We start from the raw sequence: 22,092 nt of genomic DNA on the forward strand, positions 1-22,092 counted from the left end.
GGAAAATACGAACAATAATAAAGTTCTTTGGGTTCCCTGTCCTTTCTGAAGTGCCTATACCATGTTACAATGATTTATACCACAGGTGTAGAGTGACTGATATGTTGCTGGGTGTGTGTGACAGATACCCACCCAATACCCTCCAGCTGGATTCATAGTTTGACTTTGAAATCAATACCATTGGCTATGTGGGTGACTGAAAAATAGTGGGGTATTATTCAAACAGATGATTGAGTATCTAGGACCCTTCCCCTACCAAAAAGTCTAGATAGACAGGGGATGGTTCTTTTAAGTTCTCTTTACCTGAGTTTCTCTTTCCATATCATTTTATTTGCTCCTTACCCTCCTCAGATGAATACAACAAGAGATTAATGACATGACGTTGGCAGGTACACAGAGTTCATTGGAAAAAAGACCCTAAATAAAAGGCAAAGGGTTATTACATGACTTTCCATTCTAAGCCAACAGAACAATGGTTCTTGAAAGTATGGAAGAACAAGCAAATATTTATATAAGCTGTGAAAGTCAGATCTTGACCTTAAGCCTGCTGCTATGTACATGCTGTAAATGGAGAAGGCAGGCAGTGGTGATGATGAAAACCATTTTGGCTGCCCATGTACAGTCCTTCCCCAGATGCTAGGAGAGTATGATCATATGGTTTGGGTTTGAGAGATTTAGGAGGAAGGGCCTTCTCTGGTCACCAGTTCCCTTCCACTTTCTTCCTCATAGCAAACTTCATTATAGATAATAGTAAGTATTTATACGGTATTTTAATTTTTGCAGAACGGTCTTAGACACTTTATCTCATTTGAGCCTCACAATTCTATAAGGTAGGTGCAATTATTACTGCTGACTAAGTATGCCCTGGGTCAAACAACAAGTAAGTGTCTAAGGTAGGAACTCAAGTCTTCCTGACTACAAAGGCAGCACTCTATGAGCTATGGCACATAACTGCTCCTATATACCTTTATATCACTCCCTACCCAGCCTTTGGGGCAGGGAGCGCAAGGTTGTCTGAGACAGAAGTCATGGGTTAACATCTAGCAAATCTCTATTTGGGAGGCATCATAATATAGTGAAAATCTCATTGGACATAGAGCCAGAAGACTTTAATTCACATCCTGGCATCTGAATTAAATAACCAATTAATAAACATTTATTGTGCACCTACTAAATATCAAGCACTGTACTAAGTGTTGGCAAATGACAGTCCCTGTCCTATAGAATCTTATAATCTAATAGGGAGAAAACATGCAAACAAATGTATACTAAGCAAATTATATACAGGATAAATAGGAAATGATTAACAGAGAGAAGGCACTAGAAATAAGAAGTCTTCCTCTACAAGATGAGATTTTACTTGGGACTTAATCAGTAGTAGAAGAGGGAGAGCATTCCAGGCCTGAGAGACAGCCAAAGCAAATACCTGGAGACAAGAGATAGTGTCTGTTCATGGAACAACTAGGAGGCCAGTGTCACAGGACTGAAGAATATATGGTGGGAAGTAAAGTTTCAGTTGACTGGAAAGGTAGGAAGAGACTAGGTTATGAAGATCTTCAGACATAATCATATAATCTCAGATTTGGAAGGAACATTGGAATTGATCTAGTCCAACCCATACTTCAAGAATCCATTCTATAGGATTGATTCTCAGCCTTTGCTTGAAGACCAGTTATGATAGGGAGCCCACCACCTCTGAAGATGATGCATTGCACTTTCAGTTGGATCTAATTGTTAGGAATAGTTTCCTAATATCAAACCCAATTCTCTCTCTCTGCAATTCCTCCCTATTGCTTCTAATATTTCCCTCTGTGGCCACACAGAACAAGACATCTTTCAGATGTCAGCCCTTCAATCATTTTATATAGATAGAAAGATATAAATATTTATGGGTGTAAATATGTTTATACACACTTTGTACTAACCTACACACGCATATATATATATAAAGATCCAGTCTTTATGTTCTGTGAAAAATTCATTTATTATTTCTTCATAATGAATGTCTTATTTTTACTGAACCAAACCAGAAGTTAATGGAATATCTTTACTGGGATCATGGAATACAGAAGGACATCTTGAGGATATTTTCAGTGAAGACAAAGATACTTGGTAGTTTAAAAAAAAACTTGCTAGCTGCGTAGGCAAGTCACTTAAGATCTCTGGGTTTTAATATCCTTGTCTGTAAAATAGGCAAAAATAATATTTTTACTACCTACCTCACAAGATTTATTATGAGAATACCTTGTGAATTATAAAGTCCTATATAAATGTGATCTGTTACTATTAGTTGAGATACCTCTAAAATATATGAGCAAATAAATGGTATCCTTGTTCTGTAGCTTCAATGTTTTGCCAAAATAAATAAATAAATAAACAATCTCATGATTTAAAACAATGGTGCTATTATACTGTTCTTACTAAGGTAAAATGAAATGTTTCAGAAAGATCAGTGTTTTGATGAATCATAGTAACCTACTTAAATTAATATTTAACCAAAAATGATTTAATAGCCAGAAAAGGAGGTAGACTGGTCAGAGAGAAAGAATGAGGGGGGAGGGGCAACTGATGGACAGCCTGTGGGTTCCATCGATATTCATGAACCATCAAGGTATTTAAAAGGAGGCTTTTGGTATGTTGGGTTGACCCCCTGAAGAGAAGTAACATCACCCCTATCCAGTCTTTAGGACAAGGAGGGCTAGGATACCTGGACAGGAGTCATAGGTCAACACCCACCAAATCATTGTTAGGGAGTTTCTAGGATTTAGTGGAAATCTCATTGGACCTAGAGTCAGGAAACCATGAACAAGAATTTCACAGGATAAGAAGATATATTTGGTCTGTGGATTTGACTCATTGAACTGAATTCCCACATGAATGAGACAAAAAAAAAATCTGTCCAAGTATTGAGGTATAATATCTTAGGGTTGAAAGGTACCATAGGTATCACGGACATAAATCTTTGTACAACGGGAATAGCCTCTATAATATTCCTGACAGGTGGTCATGCAGGTTCTCTTTGAACATTTCCAGAGATTAAGATTTACCCTTAGTGGTTTTTCCTCCCCCCATTTTAGTTATTAAAAAACCTAGTTTTTGTTATATCAGGGACATCCTCATAGGACTTGATTTCCTACAGTGCTTGGACAGTATGTGAGCCCAGTGCATAGCAATGTGACCAGTGTCACAAGATCAAAGAATACATGGTAGGAAGAAAAGTTTAAGGAGACTGAAAAGGTAGGAGAAGGCTAGGTTATATAGAGCTATAAATATTATAATCATGTAACTCAGTTTTGGAAGGGACATCAGAGTCCATCAGATCTAACCTATACTGCAACAGGAATCCATTCCACAATATTAATATAGAGCAGCAGTCATTGTATCTCTGACCCTGTCATCCCATCAGGATAATGATGATAACAGAGCCAAGGTAAAAGCTGTCCCTGGGAGAGATTCCTAGGAACGATACCAAATCAAACGACATCATATACTAAACATTCCCTTTTGGACTGTAAGTAAAAAATGACTGCACTTTTGCTGTGCCAGAGAGTTAACAGATTGAAAGGATATTACAACTCCTCTTAACTTGTACGATATTTGCATCCTTTTGTGCATGGCTACAAAGAATGGTTTTGCACTTGATGTATTTCCCTTCATATCTTAGTTAAAGATTTTCATTATTAAATGTATATGCATCTGGTACATCTGGCAATAGAATGGGGTGGGGAGGGTTGGGCCATGGTTTGAATAATTATCACTACCAAGCAGTCACACTGAACCTAGGAGAAGCAAATGAGGATGTTTCAGTGACTTTTAGTATAAAATGATACTTTCCCCAAGCGTTAGTTGAACAATTTGGATAAATAGCCTTGCAAACATTAACAATGAAAATTAGATTTGGGGAACTCTACAGTTCTTTTTGAGAAACAATTTTGTAGCGATGATCCAGAACAGTTTTGTATGACTTCCTAAAATTGATTTCTGATAATAATTACAATTTGTGGGTATATACTTCCTTGGATTTGTCTCCAAAAGGCTGACCTCTCTTTCCTATTCCCAGATTATATCTGGAGAAAAGAGAAGTACCAACTTCCTCTTCATACATCTAGCCTTTATTACCTCATTCCATGTCTAGAGTTGCCAGCTCTTCGTGATGACAGTTGGCGTTCTTTTCCCTGTGTTTATATTCAATGATGAATTCTGTTACTAATTGCTTCCATGTATGTGCTATATCTGCAACGTGTTTGGAGTAAACGAAAAGGAAAATTCAAGGCACTACGTCTATGTCTGTCTTTCTTCTGAAGTAGCAGAATTTTTTTACCAAGAGTCTAGGTTCTTTTGCAGCATAGATATGATTGGGGTATGTATTTATTTGTATATATCCTATGAATGTATGCTTCATGCCTGATTTTCAAAAATTTTAGGGACTGAAAGTAGTTTACCATAAAACTGTGGCAGAGTGTCACCTGTACGCTTCAGGGAAATAGACTGGTAGTTGAATCCACCTACTTACCACATCTAGACAGAGTAGTCCTTTTCCAGAGTAGGAAATATTTGTACCACTGGGAATTCTTTTAGAAATAGGATAAAAGCCCCTAACTTTCTCCAGAGGAACATAATAAATAAAAGAGGAATTAGATCACATAAATCAAATGGGTGTTCTAACATATGTAGGTGGCATCCTACTCTTGAAGCAATATATGATATTTGCTATAGCAGCAGTGGCTGACAAAATGCTACGAGGTTCATTAGGAGTGAATGAAAGCATGCTCCACATGGGGGGAAAGAAGGCAAACAGATCCCTTGATGTATCACACGAAGAGCAAGTAATGTACTAATATAAGGGGGTTTGCTAGGACCTGGTATGCTTCTTCTACATTCAGAAAAATGTTCAACTGGAGTCTGTGAGAGAAACTGCCCCTATGGTGACCACAATCTAAAATTGTACCCATCCACAAGAGACAAAGTCCAGTTTGGTCAACACATCATTCATCATTAAACCAGCTGTTTAGTAAGATGTAAAATAATATATATGTATATATGTATGTATGCATGTGTATATGTATTCATATATATTTGTCTACACACACACACACACACACACACACACACACACACACACACACACACACACACACACACATACTTGGCCTAAAACAAAGACCTCTAAGCTCTTGGGTTTTATTGCGCAACTTTGTGCCTTAACTGGGCAAGAAGAATTCTAGCAGGGATAATTTCCCCTGTTTAACCTCAGGTTCCTTCCCAGTTACCCATGCCTGCTTGCCTATTGCTGAATATCGTTGTAGACATTTATAAAACCAGGCTGCATGCTTCCACTACAGACTCTTACCCTAATAGACCACATTTCTGGGATGCTTTGGAGTTTCTTCACAGCAGCCTTGTGAAACGGGCAGTATAGGTGTTATTATTCCTATTGTGGGACTCTGGGGATCAAATAGGTGAAGGGACTTCAACAAGTCACACAGCCAGAATGTTGCAAAGGCTGCACTTGAACCCAGGTCTCCTGACTACAATTCAGGACTCTTTCCATTCTACCACCCTGCACACCTGGTGTGAACTCTCAGTACTGATGGACCATCCTTTACTCTTCTTGAAGAACTTTCATTTTCAACAGTAGTTTTGTCAGATCCTTTCCATTGTCCTCAAGCTCCCAACCCCTTCTCCACCTCTACTCTGAGGATGAGCCCATAGACAATTTTATGGAGGAGATTAGGCAAGCTCCTTAAACCTCCCTCCTACTCACCTAGAAATGTCTTTGAGTCATCACCCATTCTCTGAGGAAGAATGGCTAACCTTTTCAATCAGGTCCTCATTTCCACATCTCCTTCCTGCCACAGTGCTCCATTAATCATACCTCTCTCAAACGTCTTTGAATCCTCTCTCTTTCAGTGATCTGCCTAAAAACATACTGAGATGTCTTCTGTCTTTATAAACAACAGTAACTTCCCATAATCCTGCTTTTTCCCCCTTCCTTCACCACCAACTCTTGTAAGATTGGATTTGGATTTGTAAGATTTATATTTGTAATATTGGCTTGTATATTTATATATTGGATTTACATCCCTAGAGCTAAACCCTGGGCCTACCACCTACCATGTGGGTAGGTGCTTAATACATATGTATTAACTGTTGACTAGACAGTTCACTCAAAATTGAAAATACTTTCAACTTTCACTTCTCCAGCATTTCTATACTACTTAACTATTTATAGATAATTTTTTATTCCCTTAAAACTGTCCTGAAACTACTTTCTCAGAGGTCACCAGTGGCCACACAGTTGTCATTTCAGAGGGTCCTTGTTTGGTCTTACTCCTTCTCCTTGACTGCTTTGCTACATCTGATACTGCAACACTTCGTTCTTCAAACTTTCTCTTCCCTTGGCTTCCATACTGAACTCTCCTGGGTCCCTTCCTACCTGGTTCTCTTCTGACAACTCCTTTCTTCTCTTCCTTCTCTGTCTCTACTTGCTAACATTCTCAAGAATTTTCTTAACTCTTTTTTTCTCTTACTACTCTCCTTTCTTGGACAATCTCACTCATTCCCACAGTATCCATCACTTATTCCCAACACAATTATCATCTCTATGTAGATGATTTTCAAATCCCTAGCTTTGATTTTTTTCTTCTGAGCTCTGGGGAAGTGTGGGGGGGAAATGTCCAATTCTCTCTTGGATGCCTTCACCCAAAAGTCTTCCCAGTACCCCAAATTCATAAATTCACAGAATTTGGAAATTGGGCAAAATCTCAACAGCTCTTTAGGCGAAGCTCTAAGATATAGATGTTCAAATTCAAAATCATTTCCTCCTCACTAAAACCTGCTCCTTTACTGTTCCAGTCTCCCAGGATCAAAATTGTGGAGTCATTTTTGACTCATCCCTTTCCCTCACCACCCACATCTAATCAGTCACTAAGTCTTGTACTCTCCATCTAAGCAATATCTTCATATCTTTTCCCTTTTCTCAATTCCCACTCCTACCATCTTCATTTAAGGCTTTATTATCTCTCACCCGGGCTATTATAATAGCTTTTCAACAGTTTTTCATACCACTAGTCATTCTTCTCTAACTCCAATCTATCCTACACACTCTTGGCAGATATACTTTTCTAATGAGCAGCTCTGATCATCCTATCATATTATTCTAAAACTTTTGTGACTATCCATTACTAAATAAAATCTAAGCCCTTTTTTCCTAGTACTCTAGGCCAAAGGTATCAAATACCAGAACTGGGCAGATTGAAACATAATTTGGAAATATTTAACAAAATAAATAAAAATATATTAGAACATAGATGACATTAATATGTGGTTTTCTCAGTCAACATGATACCAGCAGGGATCCTTACGTCTAGGTTAATGGTCCCATTTGTATTTGTTTGATGCTACTGCTTTAGACCCTATCCTTACTTTCTTTCTTCTCTTTAATCCCCTTCATGTACCTTAAACTTCATCCAAATGGGATTTCTTGCTGTTCTCTCAATATATCTTAGGACTTCCTACCTGTGAGCTTTTGTTATAGCTAGGCTTTGTCTATGATAAGAGACATGTTCTTCCCAAGGCTCCTATACTTTCAATCTAGCTCAAATGTCATTTTTATAGTCCAGCCCAATTGCCATCTCCTTCATTAAAATTTCTCTCACATCCTCAACCAGAAGTAATCTGTTTCTCCTCTGAAGTAACATAACTTTGTTCTTTCACATTTTGCCTTTTATTAAAATTATTTGTATACATTTGTTACCTCCAAAAGATCATAAGTTCCATGAGGGCAGGCACCAAAACTTGTACAAATATATAATTTATCTATACCTAACTCTAACAAATAATTATGCTTTCCCAGAAATGATGAACTCAAAAAAATAATTTGGGAGGGTTGCTTTCTCCAGGAAGTTTTTTGACAATCTGAAAAATAAAAGTTATTAGAACGTTGACTAAACAACCAAAACAAAATGGAAGGTGGAATTCATACAGATCCCCAACATTCAGAGGTCTTGTTCTAGTCAGTAGAGGCCTTTACGCAAAATGGGTGTGGAGGGCTTACAAGATTGGGCCTGAAATTAACCAGAGTACTCAGATACACTACATGATGCCCTAATTCTAAAATAATCAATGTGAAAATCAACAAAATGACACCCATAAAATACACAGACAAGACGATACAAGAGAATCCACCTATAATTGGATAATAACCCGCCAGAGCCATGTATAGCAAGCAACTGTGAATCACAAAACATTTGTTTGCTATGGTTTCTATTTTTTCTTTGTCCCTTTGAAAAAATAAAAAGTCTTGTTTTTCTTTAAAAGAAAATACAGCGGGTTGGGATTTTGAATTTGTTGTGACTGCTTAAAAAAAATATCAGAGAAGGTACTCGTATGAAATGGTGATCATTTCCAGCATTGGTCTTTGGATTTTTTCAGACAAGGAAAAATCAAGACCATGAAATACCATGAAATAGAAAATAAAAAGAGTTATAATTTATGCCTCCCCAATGAATTTCACTCATTTTAGAATTGGTATTGCAGGAGACTCAAAGGAAGCTGTTTCTTTCCCTAACACTTACCTCTTTTGTTTAAACAAGAAAGGAAAAACCCACCTCCCTCCACCCCCCAAAAAAGAAGCAGAAATGTAAATGATCAGTTGGATTGATTTATAGTGAGTTAGTTAAACTCTAATAGCTCTCAAATTTAGATTATATGAAAATCAGAGTTGCATAATCTCAATGATAACATCGGCACTGCCAAAGCACAATATTTTGCTCAGAGCCATGGCAATGCCATATCCATCACCCATGAAAAGAGAACTGCCAGACCTTCGGGTCATATTTACCTCATCAGGTAAAAGTTGGGAAGGAAGACCGTAGATCATTATGTGTTATTGTGGTTAATGAATTTATTTTTTAACCCCATTCTTATTCCTGTAAATAGTAGATGTGGACCTGACCTCTACATGACACAACTTTAATAATTTGAGTTTCTAAATGTATTTCCAATGATGGATCACATCAGGGCCGTGAGAAAACCAACTCATTCTTAAGTTAGGTGAAAGACTTCATTCCTGTCTGACTTAGATTGGAATCTCTGAGGAACTTTCATGTCATTACTCTACATGTCTTTTTCAGAGTTCTGAGTGTCGTTTGAATTCACCTGGTGGCTGATCAATAAATATTAAATGGTAATTTCTACTTAAATCAAAAAGTTCACTTATGTGACATCAGATTAGGCAACATCCTTTCAGTGAATGAAACAGTAAATCTTTTCAGATGGCAGCTTCTGAAAAAGAGCTCTTAAATCAAACTCTCTCAGTCTTCAAGCTAATCCTTTGTTCTCTTGCTAATGGAGGGAGAAAAGTATTCAGAACTTTATGCCTGTCAGAGGTGGTTTTTAAAAACAACACCATATAACAGTTCAAAGTCTGAACAAGAAGTTATTGTTGGGTTGGGGGGGAGGGTGTTCTTTTTCTTTTCTTTTTTTTTTTTTTTTTAACACAGTGATTATACTAGTGGTTCCATGCTTCTGGGGAAACAGAGGAATTACTGACTACCAGGTTCAGCAAAAAGCCTGGAACAAATTCTCAGATAATTTTAATCCTCCACTAAAAAGCTCTTCAAATCCCTTATCATAGTATGGAGGTGACCTTAGGTTTTTAAAGATTAGGTCAGGAGAACACAAGTTTTGGCAAGGTTTGACTAGACCAGTGACTCTAAGTATGAAGCCAGTGACTCTGGTTCTATTATCTGAGGACAACCCTAAGTCAATCATCATTCTGGTTGAAGGACCTTTCAGAAAGGTTTACATTCTAGAACATTCAACCCAGTCAGAGAAACCATAAACCCAGCAATGGACTGTTTATTTATATCATCCAATGACCAGCCTAGCCAAGTTCACAGTTTCTCATTATCAAAAGATTTGCCACCAGTTAATGATTTTTTAACAACTTCTAGCCATTCATGAAGGTCATAGATGGCCTAGCCACCATGATGAGATCAAGGATTTTTTAAAAATGAAATAAAACAACAACAATGCCAATAATAAATCTAGAGGAAATCCTGCAGCACATTGTGTATATCCTTTAATGTGCATTTATGGCAAGACATGGGCAAGAGGCCCACAGGATGAAAACAGATGGTGGAATTTCAATCTGTACAACTGGAGGAAGTTTGCACATCAGATTTTTAGATCCAGTAAATTATTGAAACAATATCTTTTCACTGGCTGTCCAATAAGCCCTCTTCTGCCTCTGAACTTCCCTGTCTCCTTTAATACTCAGATCAAATCCCATCTTCTATAGGAGGACTTTCTTGGGGGTCCTCTCCACCATTACTCCATTTGCCAGTGATTACAACTTCAATTTACACTGTAAAAATCTTTTATGCATAATTTCTCAAATGTCATCTCCCCTGATAGAACATGAGCTCCTTCAAGTCAGGAATTATGTCTTTGTATTTCTTTGCCTACTTAGTTCTTTAGCATAAATGCTTGGCATAGAGTAAGAGTTTAATAAATGCTTATTAAACAACTGACCAGTACTTTATATTTCTACCAGTAGAAGGGGGTACAACAATGATGAGGACCTAGGATAGTAGATTTAGAGCTAGAGGAGATGTCCTAAGTCAACGGCTCAACTGCCACATTTTATAGATGAGAATACTAAGGTCTAGAGAGATATAACGACTCAACAAAGGTTAGATAGTAACTGGTCAAGCTGATATTTCAAGCCAAGTTCCTGGGCTCCTAGCTCCTATCCATTCCACCATACTGATTGTATCTATTATAGTCAGCTTGTTTCAAAAACACTTTAGAGTTTTACAGCATTATCTAATGGCATTGTAATAATTTTGCTGTTGTTGGTGTTCAGTTGTTTCCAACTCTTCATGATCCCATTGGGGGTTTTCTTGGCAAAGATATAGAAGTGGTTTGCCATTTCCTTCTCTTGCTCATTTTACAGATAAGGAAACTGAGTAGATAGGGTTAAGTGACTTACCCAGGGTCATAAAGCTAGTAAGTATATGAGGCCAGAGTTGGACTCAGGAAGATGAGTCTCTCTGACTCCAGACCCGGCACTATATTTTCTGTGCCACCTAGCTGCCCATGGTAATAACTGCTGCTTTTAATGACACTTTAATGTTTGCAAAGAATTTTCAAATATTATTTCATTTGGGTCTCACAGAAACTGGAGAAAGTAGGTAATGCAAGATGTTATTACCCCCATTTTATAGCTAAGGACATTGGGTCTTTGAAATGCTGGTAGTTACCCAAGGTCAGTCAGTAAATGCAAGAGTCTTAGTACGAACCCAGGTCTTGGTATCAATTCCAAAATTCTTTCCAATGTGCTCATACCTTCCAGAGAATAACTTTCTCTTCCTCTTGGTACGTACAGATTGTATGGTAATGTCAGCCTAGCTAGATTATAGGACACAGTGTAATATTTCACTATAATAATAGTTAGTAGGGGTTGGGGGGTTAATGCCCTACAATTGGCTCATGCTTAGGGAGCGCTTTTTTTTAATCAGAATTGTCAGGCAATTTGTAGTACTTATCTACAGAAACCTGGGACTGAGGGGATCGCTAATGGTCAACCTTGACCTAAATTATACCAGAAAAATTGATACCAGTCTTCTTGGCATCTTCTGGAAAGGAGGGTCTCTAACATTCCTCAGTAATCTGTTACAGTAATTCAGAATGTTTAAGTGTTTTTCTTGGGAAATTCTTCCTTAAAACTAATTTAAGTCCTACTGCTGTAACATAAATTCACAGTTAATCCAAATTTCTTCCTGCTATATTATAAGCTTATTGTTTTTTTTCTTTATCTGTAGGAAAGGTAGAATACTTCTGGCCACCACACTTTGTATGAAAAAGTCTGACTAAAGTAGAAACCAATCATAATGTGGTGGACTTCAATGAAATTGTGGTTGTCATCCACAAGTAGAATATTGATAATGTGGTTGAAAATTCTTTGCAAAATTCTTTTGGGGAAAGAGTCTCTTGCATGAGAAAGAAAGAAAATGCCAGTTTGGTCTGAGTGTGAAATATGAAAAAGGAAAAAAGATGTGGGTAAGATAGTCTAGGTAGGGCCAAGTTTTGGAAGACTTTAAAAGTTAAACAGTGTTTTTGTTTTATCCTAGAAGCAATAAGGAGCCACTGGAATTCATTGAATTGGGCAGTAATATATTCATAATAAAAAAAATCACTTTGGCAGCTTTGAGAAGGATGGGTTAGAACAGAGAGAATTTAAGGCAGAGAGCCCAAGTATAAGACTGGTCATTCTGATTAATTAAAGGGAATTTCCAATTTGACTTTCAATAGGCCCTCAAAGCCTGAATTAGCCTTGTTTTACTCAGCTTCATTCTATCATTCCCATTTGGTCTAGCAGACAGCTAGGTGATGCAAGAGACAGAGTGCAGGACTTAGAATCTGGAAAACCTGAGTACAAATTCTGCTTCAGACACTTCCTAACTATGTATCCCTGCACAACTCATTTAAATATTGCCTGCTTCAGCTTTCTTCTCTGAAAATGAGGATTACAACAACACTTATCTCCCAGGGTTGCAGCAAGAATAAAATGACATGATATTTGTAAAATGCTTTGAAGACTTAAATCGCTATATAAAGTCTGACTATTATTATAACATCATGGTTCTGCTAACTTCCTTCCTTTATATTTTTATTTCATGTTGTTCCCTTTCACATTTACTCTAGTCAATGTGGTCATGTTCCCCAAACATAACAGTCTATCCTTGGTCTCCATTTGCCTCTTGGGTCATCTCTAGTCATCCTGATGAATATCTGGTCACTGGATTCAGATGGTTCTGGAGGAGAAGTGAGGCTGGTGACCTGCACAGCGCTCCCTCACTCAAAACAAAGTCAAGTGCAAGTCATGTCATCATTTCTCTGATGGCAAGGTCTTCTTTGGCAATGAAGGACGAACACAACAAACAGAGAGGGTGCCCTATGACTACCTAGTTTTCTCAGACTTACTGTCAACCTTGTAAGGAATATCATTCCCTCAGAAGCCTCTCAAAGCATTTCCTTTTGTAATTACCATGTTATCATGCATATTTAAATTTTTTGTGTTTGTGTCTCATTTCCCTAGTAAACAGAAAGTTTCATAAAGGAAAGGACCATGTCTTATTGAAAGTTCACATCTCCTGCAAAATGCCACCCACATCTAGAGAAAGAACTATGGAATCAGAACACAGAATGAAACACACTATTTTCTCATGTTATGTTTTGTTTTGGTTTTTCTCACAATTTCTCCCATTCATTTTAATTCTTCTATGCGTGTGAAATATGAAAATGTGTTTATTAAAAATGCATGTGTAGAACCCATGTAACATTGCATGCCATCTCGGGGAGGGAGGGGGGAAGGAAAGGGAGAAAATTTAAAACTTATGGAAGTGATTGTTGAAAACTGAAAACAAATAAATTAATAAAAAAAATTTTTAAAAAAGAAAGTTCATATCTCCTCTAGCATAGTGTTTTACACATATTGGACACAATATTGTTGAATGAATGAGTGAGTCAATGAATGAATGAATGAATGAATTCCTTAGTTTACTCTTTGTAAAGTGAATTTAGGGATTGCACAAATTCTACACATTTGCACAGAAAGTATATACAATATGGATACACAGAAAATAATTAAGACAGTTCTCATCAACAACAATCATGGTTAGCAATTATATAGCATTTTAAGGTTTGCAAAGAGCTTTACATATGTTATCTCATTTGACCTTCACAACAACCTCTAGGAGGTAGATGTTACTATCATCCCCATTTATAGATGACTAAACTGAGTCTGAAAGAAGAAGGGTGATTTGCCGAATGTGATCCTTCTAGAAAATTTGATTTGAACTCAGCTTGGATTTGATTTCCTTTTGTAACTACAAAGTTTGATTTGAACAGTTGAACTGTGAGTCCAACATTTTACGCATGATTCTACCTAGCAAGGTGCCTTTCATGAAATTTCCTATGTAACATTTCAACCTATCTCCAAGCTCTGAATCAACATCAGACTCAATTTAGTCATATTTTTTTTCAACCCTATCATTTGGTCTAAAATCATGGTTATACTTCCCACCTACTTTTTCCATTCTTATTCTGAACTACTCTTTCATATGTTCTCCATTCAGTCAAGGTGACCTGTTAACTAATCACTAGACATTATATTCCATCTTTGGCTTTGTACAGTTGGTCCTCCATGACTGGATTGCATTTCTTTCTTACCACCACTTCTTAGAATTCCAAGTTTCCTTCAAAATCTGGTTTTTGTACTATCTCCTACATGAAGCCCTTCCTGACATATTTATTAATGCCCTTCCTTGAAATCCCTTTATATATCTACGTATACAGTTTGTATTTAATTATCTATGCATCATACGTCACCTTCCTCTCCTACTCCTCCTTCCACCCCTCCCCCAAGAATGTAAGCTCTGTCAAGGCCAGAACTTGATCATTTTTGTTTTTTTATATCTAGGATCTAGCCCCTGGCACAGTACCTTGCACATAGTAGGTGTTCAATAAATAAACTGGATCAAATTTAATCACAATGGGTATGTCATTGAATTCCTTTCTTGCTTCTGTTTCCTCGTCTATAAAATCAAGTTTGTACTATTTACTCCAAGTGAACTTTGTGAAATGTAAATGTTAGCTGTCCTCCCCAGCTATTGTTAGTTTACAATGGAGCCAGTGTTGAAAATGAAATCCCACATGAAACTCCGTTGTGTGAAATCTATAAAGGAAAAACAATGAAAAACATTTGGAGAAGTTTCTACCAACAGAAATGGTTATTTCCCCCTCTCCATTGTCCCTGGACATAGGATTTGTCAGTGGTTTAGGAATCAGTCAATGAACATTTATAATGCATCCACTATGAACATAGAAGTGAATTTACTGATATAATGAGTCAGAAAAAAAGAGTTTCACCTATTGAATCATTAACCTCGTTTCCTGTACTGTGCCTTTTCTCGGGAGGTTCTCATGTGATCAAGTCCCACACTTCTTGGCTTACAAAATCCAGCCTGAATCATAACCCTGGGTAGTCTAGTAGCAAGTCAAAAAGTAGAATCTCTCTAAGTGGGGTTTGCAGAAGCCTTGGGGCACATTTAAGGTTCACATGAGGATCCTCAGAACCAGAAGACAAAGGAATAAGGAAAAAGAGTTGCAACCTGAGCGGAATATTCTGATGAGAAAGGGACAAAGACTGAAAGTTATTGGTTGAGGATTGGGTGGAGCTATAGATATTATGAAAGACTGGGTGTGGTGCCTGAGAACAGGGTAAACAGAGATCATCATAGTTTCATCAAATGCCACAAAAGGAAAAAAAATCAGGACCCCTTTCTTGTGACAAAAGAAGTTTAAGGAATACAGATGAAGAGTAGAAAAGAGGAGCCAGGTTCTCATTATGACCTACTCTTGTCAGAAGAGCAACGCACTAAACAAGTTCTAACTCATCTTAGTATATTAAATGGCCCCATCGTTAAGATGCCCTATTGAAATTAAGGCCTTGAAATGTGGCTTTGTTTGAGGTTTATTGTTGTTTTAAAAACTGAGTCAATATCTGGGTCCATAGGAAAGACCAAGTAATCTTGAACTTTTTCTCAGTAAACATCCCCTGACAAAAAGCGTTGAGTCATTCGGATAGTCAGGATGGATGTATCAGCTCTTAAAAAGACAGAGAAAGCAATATTTTTCTGTTGTACAGGGGCAGAGTACAACAGCTCCAAGCAGTGAATGTTCAATCTCATTTTTTTCCTGTTATTACTACATATGCACAAGCAAGAGTTGATGATGAAAGGATAAAGTTAATCTATCTCAGCAATATCATTAGTCATTTCCTTAGATTTTTGGAGCTCCTGTAAGCAAAAAGAGAATGGAAATTTCAAAGTATGAAATTAGCACTCACTTTTACAGATATCAAGTTCGTACAGGCACATAAACAGGAATCCATTTAAAGTAAAGAACAGATGTTTATTATTGCAAAAGGGTACAATTTTCTTTTCTCACACACTGTGCACACCCACTGGTTTTAAAGAGGACTCCAAGGATGTGAAAAATGTAAAGAAACTCAGAAGTCAACTTTTAAGTCATGGACATACAATATGAGACTTTTCAATAACAAAAAAAGATTTATTAAGTGCCTACCATGGGCCAGGTATTGTTCTGCATGCTAAAGATTAAAGGACAAAAATGAAACGGTCCCTGCCTTCAAAGAGCTTATGTTATTTTGAGGAGAGACAAAAACTGGACTCCAGTATGGATTCAACTCCACAAAAGCAAAAAAAAAAAAAAAAGTGGCAAAAGCCAAATACATCTTATCAAATATAGCAGCACATCAAGGGGAGAAAAAGTGAAAAGGACCCTGAAAAGGTTTAGTTGAGAAAATGGATATTTTTGTTCTATTAATTTTTTAACTTATTTTTCAGCTGCCACATAAGATTTATGTCCTGTCTATTCCTGAGAGAAAAGGAGGTTGGTTGTGGGTGAACACTGGGTACCAGCCACAAGGAGACATTCAAACATTATATCAAACTAAGTCTTGTAAAAAGGAAGCAAATCATGGAGCTGAATCCTGGAGTTGGAAGGGACCTCAAAGTCTTCCAGGACAACATTTTTGAATGCTCTCTACAACAGCTTTGAGAAGAGATGGTTCAATTTCTCCTTGAACCACTATAGAGCGGAAAACATTGCCTCACAAGACAGCTCATTCCATTTTAAAATACAAGACTAATTGGTAAGAAGTTCTTCCTTGTTAAACTAAAATCTGCCTTACTTCTCACCCGTTAGTTCCACTTTTGCTACTACAACTACACAGTTCTATCTAAACCCTATTCCAGATGATAACCCTGTAGATATTTGAAGATAGCTCCATTGACCTCACCCCAATATGCTCTCCCCACTAAGTCTTCTTTTGTTTAAGACTAGATATAACCAATGCTTTTGACTGTTTCTCTATCCTTTACTGGCACCATCTGTATTCCCGCTAGTGCTCCAGTTTATCATTATCCAAGGTGAAAGGTGAAACTCATCACTGACTAGGATAAGAGCTCAACAAACAGAAGAAAAAACACAGATTTAATGATGACCTATTTATTCTCTTCGGTCTGAACCACCACAGTGAGATTCTACCACCTTGTATGCTATACATCATTTGAGAAAGTACTATTGGCAGCTTAAATAAGTTGAAGTCAGAAAGAAAACACTGTATTTGACCAAGTATATACAAAAGAAATATTTTAGGGTGAGAAACATAATTTCAAAGGCCCAGTTTTCCAGAAATTAGTTTTCAGTAGGGGTAGTTTTCAAAATAATAGAATCACTTCAGTAATTTTTTTGAAAATAAAGTTGACAGTACAGTAACTACAAACTCCTATCTCACATCTCTATAAAATCTTTGTGAGAATAGTCTATGCACAGATCAAGCATATTCCTGATGAAAATATGAGAAGACAATAGAGAAGCTTTTGTATTTTTTTGAGCAGGCCATAAATTGGACAGAAATCTAAAGATTAATTATTTATAATTTATGACACATAAATTATATGTCATGATGCCTATTATTTTTTGGTTTGAGAAACTTACTACAACAAAATTCAGCTTTAAAATATACCCTTAAACAAGATGTTTCCCACAAATATGTTTGAGAAATCTTGGCAGATGAGACTATTATGATAACTATAATCACTAGTCCATTAAATGGGTTGAAAATACGTTCATGTAAGGCCATATGGAGTGTCATGGAGTGTCTTGTGCATAGTCCACCATAAGGATAAATTCCCTAACGATGTTTAGGTTATCTAGATGTTTCCTATTCATATATGACATTGTGCTTATCCCACCAAACCCCAGAATACAACAAAGACTTCTCTGGAACTTCAACCATGAAGGGCAAAAGAAATGTATCCAAAAAAAGCTTAGAACTGTTGCCTTCAGTAAAGGGGAAACAAGGCACCATAGGAGACAGAGCTTCAGATCTGGAGTCAGGAAGACCTGAGTTCAAATCCAACCCCAGACAATTACCAACTGTGTGATTCTGGGCAAGTCACTTAACCCTGCCTCAGTTTCCTCATCTATAAAATGAGCTTGAGAAGGAAATAACAAATCACTCCAGTGTCTTTGCCAAGAAAATCCTAAATGGGTTAATGAAGAATTGGACACAACTGAACAACAACATTTGGGGTAAAGGAATGGTTATAACTGATAACAGAAAAAAAAGCAAAGCTAATAATGCCTTATTTTGCTCCAGTTTTCTCTACCAAAAAGAACTATCTTTGATCTAGAAAGTAAAGAACAAAAATAGCTAATAGGAAGTCAATATAAGCAAGGTGATAGAATCAAGCTGCTTTTGATAATTATAATATCTAGCATTTATATAATTTTTTAAGGTTTATAAAGTTTTTTACAGATATTATTTTATATTCTCACCACAAACGTGGGAGGCAGGTGTTATCACTATCCCCATTCATAGATGAGGAAACTGAGTCAGGTAGGAGTTAAATGACTCATCTGGGGTCACACAGCTAGCATGATCATCAATTAATTCATTTCACCAGGCTAAGATTATCTGTCTTCTAGAGTACTGAAAGAACTAGGAGATATGATTACTGAAACAATGAATTTTCATGAATAATGGGGAAAGGTGCTATAGAACTGAAAAAGAAACACATTGTCCCAGTTTAAAAAAAAAATAGTGTCTGTAAGTTATAGTCTGGTAAACAGATTCCTGACAAATCTCTAGAACAGGAGTTCTTGACCTAGAGATAGATTTAAGGAATTTTGTGAACTCAGGTGGGAAAAAAATATACTTTTATTTGTCCTAAAATTTAATTTTCTTTTAAATTCTGTGTATTTTATTTTATGCATCTAAACACATTCTGAAAGAGGCTGCAGAGGTTGCAGCCTAACAAAGGGCTGGATGATACAAAAAAGGTAAAGAGCCCTTGAGCCAGGACATATTATAAAGAGATCATTTATGAGCAATTAGAAAAGAAAGTGGCAATCACTAAGAGCCACTATGGCTTAATCAAGAGTATACACCTACCTTATTTTCTTTCATGACAAAGTTACCAGTATTGTAGGTCAAGAGAAGATCAATGTTTCAAAAAACTGTTTAACAAAGTCCCCTATGTTGTCTTATTTGGAACAAGATGAAGAGATGTAAGCTAGAGGATAGTAGAGTTAAAAATGGTTCAGAACTAGTTGAATTTGACCTAAAGAATCTTAATGGGCTAATATCAATGTGGAAATAGATATGGCCAAAATATCAAAAGAACTAGAGGAAGTCCTCCCATGGGTTACAGTTGAATCCTCCATGAATGATTTCCTGAAAGACATGAGCTAGAATCACCTAAGATGAGAAGGCCTGAAGGAGCAAAGATTGGGGTGGGGGAAGGGAGTTGATGGGTGGAGGGGTTGTGCAGGGAGATGTACCTAGGATTATAGGATCATAGATTCTTGGTCTGAATGGAACATAGAGATCATCTAGGTCAACCTTCTAATTTTATAGATGAGGAATCTAAGACCAAGGGGTATGAAATGACTTGTCCAAGATCCTATAGGCAATAAGTAGTAATGCAGAGATTTGAACTCAGGTCCTCTGACTCAAAATCACCTGACTTCAGTGAGCTCATTGATCCATCTAAGTATCTACAATAATACTTTTGCGTATAGAATAAATAATGTTGAACAAGGAGGCAGGGATCTTGAGCATGTAGTATGAACTGTCCTACTAGCTAGCTTCTGATCTTCAGGAAATCATGTCACCTCTATGGGCCTCGGTTTTCCCATTTATACAATGTGGCATTAGTTATATGGTCTCTCACATAGCTTTCATTTCAGAAGTTTATGGCCTATGACCTTGTGATCATTTTGACATTGAAACTATTTTAGTAGCCTCAGCCTCCTGTAGATGGAGGAAATAGTGGTACTTGAAAGATAAGCTTGGTTTACTTTAGGTTAATAGCTATGTTTCTATGTTCATTACTTTCCTTTACAGCAAGCTACATCCAGTAGAGTTTTGTCACGCTTACCTGTTACTTCCTAAAACTATTCAACTAACCATCTCTGATGTTTTGTGATGGAATGTCTTACATGACCTTAATGTCCTTGAGGCAATCCAGTAACCACACACATATATTCTATTGAACTGCTTTGGTGTATATTTTACTTATGGGTTTATTGGTGTGCCTATTGTATCCCTCTTGGAGAACATAAATTCCTTGAAGACACTTAGCAGGGGTGCATTACTAAATGTTTAATGTCTCCCCCCTCAAACACTTTTAAGTTTAATCTATATTATTAACATTCTCTCCATCACTTTCTGAAGTCTAGACATTCAAGAAAGCAATAAATCTAGCCCTGTTGTGCTTGCTGAATTCCAAAGTGTAAATGTTCATACTGAAAATTTGTGGCTCTCAACTTTAAGCTGTCTCTGATGCAACCCTGGCAAGTACTCTCATTTTTTTTTCCCTTTGAATTCCCAGTGCTTAGCAGGATGCCTGGAACATAGTAGGCACTTAATGAATAATCACTCAGATTAATTGGATTGAATATATCACTGGGCCAAAACCAAATTCAGCTGCTCACCAATTTTCTAGTTATATCTCAACCTATTTTGAAACTGGTCTTCGGACAAACTCAATGCTACTGGATTTTTAGTGAAGCTACAGTAGCGTCTGTATTAGAGATATGAGCCAAAAAATGTTTTTTACCAAAATGTTTGAGGCATCTGATGTGTGTAGATATGGGTATGCCCAAGCTCTGAGTGATTCCTCAGTCTGACCCTTTCAACAGTATTTCCTTTAACAAGATGAAAATATTCCACATGGAGAACTGGGGAAATGATTCATGATTGTGCAGCTTTACCTAGAGAATATGAGTAAGAAGCAGTATGAGACCATAATGGCGATGACAGAATTAGAAAAAGACTCATTTGAAAAAGAATGTTTATCCTGTAGCTCAATGGTTAAATTACTTTCACAAGCTAATGAAGTCAGCACATGGTAGAATTATGAGGCAGTCACATGACTCACTATCAAAATGTGCTTTCCTCTTAATGCAGCATTGGGCTGGGAAGCAGGAGACTTAGAGTCTATACTCAAGCGGAGCCACTTCCTAGATATATGACCTTGAACAAGGCCCTAAGGCCCAGTTTCACAATCTTTACAGTGAGAGAATTGAATTGATCTGTAAGCTCTTTTCCAGTGCTTACATTCTACAAGTCTAGTTTTAAGAAAGCATTATTTATACACAGTCCCTGAAGGATCCATGAAGAGCATGGAGATAGAAGATAGTGCTACCCACCCATAGAATCTTTCTCGCACTCATAGCTTTGGAACTTATAAGTGAACATCTACAGATACAGCAAAGATGATCAGTGTTTACTTACCTTTACTTTCTACTCTTATTTTTATTATTAAGTGCTGTTACATTTCTGAAGCTTGATTCAGCACGTAATTGCAATCCTCCTCTCTGGGTCACTGGTCAAATTTATTGCAAAAGAAAAATGTGAATCATTATTCAAAAGCAAATTCCACATATTTTCCACTTTCTAAACCTTTCAAGCCCTCTCATTTGGTACTGGGCCGATTCATTCCAAGGAACAGCACATTCCCCAGAGGTAATCAGATTGATGCAGTAGAGGAACTAGACCCGAATCCTCAGCAGCAAGGTTTCCAAACTTGTTTGTAGTTTTCTATTTCTAGCATTCAATTCCATTTCCTAAGCATCATTAAATCTTTTAAGAAAAAAAGACTGTGGTGCAATTGGTTGAAATCATCCTAAAGTACTGCTACTCAGAGAAATAAGATTCTTTCTCCTCCCCCTTTAATCCAAGGGACAAACAAGATGTTATTTTCCTTACTTATCCCCTTTTCTCTGCACCAAGAAAAAACATAAATAAAAGAAAGCTGGAAAGAATGGTTCCCATCATTAACTTCAAGTACCTACTACCAGAAGGGACTCTACAATTCACCAAGTAATGAAGAGCCTCTAGTCTGTATGTAGAGAGACTTCTGGTTTGCAAATAATGCGCTATAGCATCAGTCTCTTCTTCTCTAGTTTTCTTTCCTTTCTCTCTCTCTT

The sequence above is a fragment of the Notamacropus eugenii genome, chromosome 6 (assembly GCF_028372415.1).
Source record: "Notamacropus eugenii isolate mMacEug1 chromosome 6, mMacEug1.pri_v2, whole genome shotgun sequence".
Classification (NCBI taxonomy): Eukaryota; Metazoa; Chordata; class Mammalia; order Diprotodontia; family Macropodidae; genus Notamacropus; species Notamacropus eugenii.